The 5,764-nt window shown below is 46.1% G+C and overlaps 1 pseudogene; it reads right to left on the bottom strand.

Moving 5' to 3' along the window:
• Nucleotides 1-4,584: 4,584 nt before the first annotated feature.
• LOC123142832 (F-box/kelch-repeat protein SKIP25-like) lies at nucleotides 4,585-5,303 on the bottom strand (annotated as a pseudogene).
• Between the last annotated feature and the right edge of the window lie 461 nt (nucleotides 5,304-5,764).

The raw sequence follows: 5,764 nt of genomic DNA, 5'->3' as shown, positions 1-5,764 counted from the left end.
CTGGATGGGACCTCAGGTCTTAAATGGTAGGTTTGGCTGCGAGGTCCGTTTGGTATTAGACCCAGACTATCAGCATCCCTTCATCAATTGGATAGGAGTAGCGACAGATGTTGCCTAGACGGTGGCTTTAGTCTTACTTTTGTATTACTTTGTAAGGTCTTGTGTGAATAATTAATAAAATGGCTGCATGCATCGTCCAGGTACAGAGGCCGGGGCTCTTCCTCCATTTCTAAAAAAAATATCCCCTGGTTTCCTGCAAGCTCAATTAGTTGCACACCTATATTAAGCTGTGCATAGCTCGAAGCAAATCTACCAAAACATACTTATTATTATATAAAGAAAAGCATAGCCCCTGTACATGGACTCAAATCTATCCCCAGCTTTTCATCGCCAAAATTGACAGCAAACAATCACCACAATGGATATCATACATTTAGGTACAGGGCACAAGAATTGAAACCCTGGCTGTTCACGGTAACCAGGAATCCTGATGACCTTCGTCTTGTCTTCCAAGTTCCCTAAATCCTGGTTCATAAAATGCAGATCCAAAAACATGGACACTATTTTTCTTGATATAAACACTAGAAAAGGACCTACAAAATAACTAGCAAAGGCACAAAGCAACAATATATGAGACAACTAATGCACAGAGAAATATATGAGACAACTAGCTAAGGAACTTGCATAGTGACGCTCGTAGCTGAATGTACAGACCATCATTTCGACAGAGACAATTGCATAGCTGAATGTACAGACCATCATTTCGACAGAGACAATTGCATAGCTGAATGTACAGACCATCATTTCGACAGAGACAATTGGGCCATAAGTTGGATTTTTCTGGTTCAGCATACAGGGACATTACATGAAGAGACAAAAGCAACACGCATCTCTCTAGAGAATCCCATAAATGCATAAGATCACACTACAAGTCCAAGGAACATGCATAGTTGCATATCGTGTAAAGAGTCTTGCTTCCCCCGGTTTGAAGCAATCTTAACACAGAGCTCCTTCAAAACCGAGGGATAGGTGGTATAGGCATGATCCCAGCCATTAGTTGCCATCCCAGCCTCATTTCATGTTGTACTGCCTCGTCTACTTGCCCTCCTTCCAGAACTTGTGACTTTTCATCCTCCTCCATGTTGTTATCCTCTATCACGGGTAATAATTAAATCTGTGTAGATGAAACTAAGCAAAGCCCTGAACACTTTTGCTTCCATGTCTTTGATATGTATGACGGTGGATGTCTCCTTCATGGGGCCAAAGAGTTGTGCCATGAAGACTTTAGACCTGGCTGCAAGCACACACCGGTGTGCAGCGAACCTCTCGCCGCTGACCTCGAATGTCACATCAGCACCCACCTTGGTTTGAAGGAGATTGCTAAAATGCTGGTGCATGTCAGAAGGGGTGCCCCCAGCATCCTCGGTTTTGGGATCCTTGGAAACAACCATGATGTCGCACCGGACGGTGAAACAATCACCCTTTAGATCCGATGATCGTTCGAGGGCATCTCTTCTCACAAACTTGTCATTGCCCCAGCAAATAGCACCGCTGGAGAAGGTGCAAGCCTTGTTAGCTTCACAAATGTACACTGGATTCTGCTTCTCAAGCTGGTCGATGAGGCTGAAACTGAACTTGGCCTCCACGGCTACTGTAGAACAAGAGCTCAAGGAATCGATAGATCGCACAGGTTTACATCTTTGCCGTGCTGTACAACAACCTTAGCTAAAGATCAGTTAACTACCCCTACTAGCTAGCGCTGCCAATCCTGTGCAGTTGAGAGCACAACTGAACGTGCTTGCATGGGAGGAGGAGGTCCTGAAGACGTGTGCCAAGTCCTGCATGATGCGATCCTGGCAGCGTTGAGCAGGTTGGTAGTGGTGACGACGCCGCCACGCTGGAAGTGGACCGAGTTGGGGTAAAAATCAGGTCACGTGGCCAGTTAATCAAAACTGGTTTGACATCATACTGAAACCACCTGAAGGGACGAAACTTATCCGGTTTAAATAGTTAAGGGACTAAGTTTTAGTGGTTTTGAAGTTGAGGGACGATTTCTAGACTTTCGCAAGAGTTCGATGACGAAAAATATACTTATCCCTTTATGAAATGCATTTGACTGAAACAAAAAAGAATACCATTGAACTCAATCAAAAAGTTCTCCCCGTGTTTTTCCACAAACTGACAGATAACATTTTCCTTATGTTCACATAGTACATCCCGCCAAGGAAAATGTGTTCAAGCTTCATCATGATAAGCTTTACCCTGGTGAATAAATCGACACTCCAGAAAAACCAGTGGTGTAGTTGTGTTTCTATTTCGCAGCACAAACAAAAAAACATCTATCCAGAATTAACTAATAAAGGGGCACAAATAAATAAAAATCTTTGGTTGGTTTGGAAAAAACATAATATGTCCCGCAATTGTGCATACCCTGATGAACAATATCTTTAAAGGTGCTAATATTCAGTATTCAGGTAAAACAGTGAACTATGTTAACACCAGCACAGCTCCAACTAAGCTAGCCAAAAGATATTAATTACATAAAGAAAAATTATATAATATGCTGTGTTGAAAATCTGGACCCATCCCACTGGAAATAACGAGTAGATAAGTGCACACAACTGCAACTAGATGCTCGGAAATTGCAAAAACACCGAATTTCGATAACATCGACTGGAAAATGTATCAATGTACAGGCATTTTAAACTTTTGCTTTTTCAGGGGCATCTACAGTACAAGGTGAAACACAAAAGGCAGGTACCTTCAGAAAAATTATTCAATTTATACAGCCAGCCCATCAGTGACGGAAGGGAAAAAATGTGGCAGCCAACACAGCAAGACTAGCTCAGACATCAACACCGGCGTAGCTCCAAGTAGGTTGCACAAAAGATATTTGTTATATAAAGAAAAATTAAAACCCTGCCTGTGCACTCATATGTGCTTTTCCCCAGCTTTTCTGAGTAGATGGCAATCATCTGTGCTCCAAAATAGAAAATACAACAGGATGAAAGTAATATTTTCAGGTACAGAGGACAAGTAAAGCATTGGACATAGCAAAAACATTTCAAGCTCCGACCTTCCACTCTGATGGGGAGCGCCACCCAATGAGTACGTCGAGCACCCAGGAGAAGGTTCCAAGGTACTCAATAAAGATTTCACACTGACGCTGTCGTTTATAATACTGAAAAAATTATTTCCCTTAAATCCAGGACCATAAAATACCTTTCCAAAACATCTACATTGTTCTTCTTGATAACCAAAGCAACAGTATACGAGACAGATAATGGAGAGAATTGTATGAGGATATAACGACTAGCTAGGAAGCAATACACGCAGATTACCATCTCTCTAGTTGATGCCAAACATGCAAAAGCATGTCACTTCAGGTCTAACTAAGGAACATCCATAGCGTACCGTACGCAGAGTCTTACTTGCGCTGGTTTGAAGCAAACTTGAGAAAGAGCTCCTTCAAAACGGAGGGATAGGTCGAAGCTACATGATCCCAGCCATTAGTTGCCATTAGTGTTTGCAAGCACGAGGGGGGCTGGACTTGGATAAACTTGAAGCACGCCTCCTTCAATCCCCGGCAGTGGTGCTGCTCGGCAAAAGCAAGAGCGGACATCACCGTGCTCACACCTATGTTCTCAGACAAGTGCTTCTCGCAGATGCATTTGAGCCTTTGTACATCATATCTGTCAGCCGCTACCAACAAGTGTTGAAGCCATTGCAGCAACATTTCATCCTCTAAAACTGCCTCTTTTTGTTGCCCATCTTCCATGGCTTGTACCATTGCATCCTCCTCCATGCTGACACTGTCCTTGTCCATCACAGGGAATGAGTCTGTGTAGATGAAGCTAAGCAGTGCCTTGAACACCTTTGGTTCCATGTTTCAGTGTTGCCATTAGTGTCAGTCTACCTGACCTGACAGAAACCCCAAGTTTCAGCGTTGGGAGTTGAGATGGATGAGCTAGCGAACCTTGAGGCTTGCACCGACGTCACCGCGCGGGGGCCGGGCTTGCACGGAATCGTCGCCGCCGCTCGACCCGCTGCGCCGCCGCGACAGGAAACAGAGTTTGCTCGCCGATGGGTGCGGCCTAAATTAGCTAGGGTTTGTAAGTCACCACGTTGTTGATTGCGCTTTCCAAGGCCCTCACAGCCCACGTTGCAAGCCCATACATCGCTCATGGCACTGTTTGTGTTTGAAATATAAGTCTATTTTTCACCCTAAAATGCGTCCTGATGGACAAATACTCCCCTGAACTGGAATTTGGTATGATTTCAACCCTCAAATCTACAAAACCGGATGAATCTCCCCCTTAATTAGGTGGTTTTGCTCCTGACTTGTCAGATTTTAGGCGGTTTTAGAAGTCTATTGGGCATTTGACTGCCATGATTGAAGCTGAATAGATTGGAAGTTTTTCGCAAAAAAAAAAAAAAAACGTGGCACCAAATCAACTTTTCTTGGTTGCATCGGACCAGTCCATCCTTGCTCATTCATTTTCCTTCATTCGCTATGGATCGGATGTCGTTGTAGACCAACCCTGCTTTTCTCCTCGTACATGGTTTACCTCTTCAACCAAATCCTCAGTCCATGACGAAGATCGTGTCGCCATTATCCACGGACGCCACTGCAGGACCTTTCCATCCAGTGAGCATGCCAGACAGCATGTCCTCACACCGACCGGTCACGAGGTTGAACATGGCGCCCTCCTTGCCGCAGCTGCAGCGTGGGTTGACTATGCGGACCTTCCGCCCGCCCCGTAGTGGCTTGAGCGGCTCCCACGGCGCAGACGGCCGGTGTGGCGGGGTCCGATATCGCGCTGGAGCGCGCGACAACGAGGTCGTACCCAGCGCCAACGCCTCTCACGATGAACACGCGGCCGCGCGCTGCGCCAGCCATGCACAACCTGTGCGGGCCGACCAGCCAGCGCGGCATGGGCGCAGTGGCCGGGTCGAACACGAGTGGGCTACAAGGCGCTGGGTGGAGCATCTAAGTGAACCCCATGACGATTTGGCCGTATCCATCGTTCTGATGCAGAGGCCGGGGAGTCCCCTTTTCGAAAAGAAAAAAAAATGACGAGGACGAGACACCCTGCTGCAGCCACGGACTGGAGCGGCAGCCGGCGGGAGGGAAACGACTGGTGGCAAAGTGCCAGGGCGGCAGCATGTCCCACCGCGCGCGCGGCGATCGGGTCATAGGCCGCAAAGGATGTGCCGTCATCGCCGGCGCCCTCGGGGAGCGCGTAGAGCATGAGGAACAGCGGGAACGACGACGCGTACAGGCGGCGGCACGCGACGTGCATGACGAGCAAGCGAGCTTTACTCCGTCTACGCATCCAAATACCATGCCACGTCAGATGATCTTGTCCCAAAACCACCTTAAATCAAAGGAAAACCACTTAGGGGGGGGATTTACCCAGTTTTAAGGATTTGAGGGTTAAAATCATACCAAATTTGAGTTAGGGGGGCTATTTGTCCTTCGAGCTACATTTGGGGGTGAAAAATGAACTTCTTTTTTTGTGTTTTGGGGCAAAGCCTCAAAATGGAGCTGAATTTTGCATCACCTAAAAAAACTGAATTTTGCATGAGTATAATAATAATAATAATAATTCAACCAAAACAATTTGATTTTGTATTTACGCAACGACTAACTTGACTGTAATTTGTAATTTCGTGAACTCAGTCAGAATTCTCCACCTCTGTACTTACCGAAACCGAATTACTTGTCACCGAGTCGTGTTTTAGAGGGCCGTTCCGGCACGTA

Source organism: Triticum aestivum, chromosome 6D (assembly GCF_018294505.1).
Source record: "Triticum aestivum cultivar Chinese Spring chromosome 6D, IWGSC CS RefSeq v2.1, whole genome shotgun sequence".
NCBI classification, from domain to species: Eukaryota; Viridiplantae; Streptophyta; class Magnoliopsida; order Poales; family Poaceae; genus Triticum; species Triticum aestivum.
This window is presented reverse-complemented; position numbering and strand designations above follow the sequence as displayed.